Raw genomic sequence first — 983 nt, forward strand, 5'->3', positions numbered from 1 at the left:
CCAAACCCACCCTCACTTGACCGAACCCTACCCTTCCCCCACTCCTATATAAACCCATCTTCACTCCTTCATTTTCACACAACCTAAGCACCACTTCTCCCCCTTTTGGCCGAACACAAAGTCATTCCCTTCTTCCTCATTTCTTCTTCTTCTACTCTTTTCTTCCTTTTTTTGCTCGAGGACGAGCAAACCTTTTAAGTTTGGTGTGGTAAAAGCATTTCTTTTTGTTTTTCCATAACCATTTATGGCATCCAAGGCCGGAGAAACCTCTAGAAAGAGGAAAGGGAAGGCAAAAGCTTCCACCTCCGAGTCATGGGAGATGGAGAGATTCATCTCAAGGGTGCATCAAGACCACTTTTATGAAGTTGTGGCCTTGAAGAAGGTGATCCCCGAGGTCCCTTTTTCACTCAAAAAGAGTGAATATCCGGAGATCTGACATGAGATCCGAAGAAGAGGTTGGGAAGTTCTTACCTACCCCATTCAACAAGTCGGAATCTTGATGGTTCAAGAGTTCTATGCTAATGCATGGATCACCAAGAACCATGATCAAAGTGTGAACCCGGATCCAAAGAATTGGCTTACTATGGTTCGGGGGAAATACTTAGATTTTAGTCCGGAAAGTGTAAGGTTGGCATTCAACTAGCCCATGATGCAAGGAGATGAACATCCTTACACTAGAAGGGTCAACTTTGATCAAAGGTTGGACCAAGTCCTCATAGTCATATGTGAAGAGGGCGCCCAATGGAAGAGAGATTCAATAGGGAAGCCGGTTCAATTGAGAAGGCATGACCTCAAACCCGTGGCTAGAGGATGGTTGGAGTTTATCCAACGCTCAATCATTCCCACTAGCAACCGGTCCGAAGTTACCATAGACCGGGATATCATGATTCATAGCATCATGATTGGAGAAGAAATAGAAGTTCATGAGGTTATATCTCAAGAACTTTATAAGGTGGCGGACAAGTCCTCAACCTTGGCAAGGA

The sequence above is a fragment of the Arachis duranensis genome, chromosome 5 (genome assembly GCF_000817695.3).
Source record: "Arachis duranensis cultivar V14167 chromosome 5, aradu.V14167.gnm2.J7QH, whole genome shotgun sequence".
NCBI lineage: Eukaryota > Viridiplantae > Streptophyta > Magnoliopsida > Fabales > Fabaceae > Arachis > Arachis duranensis.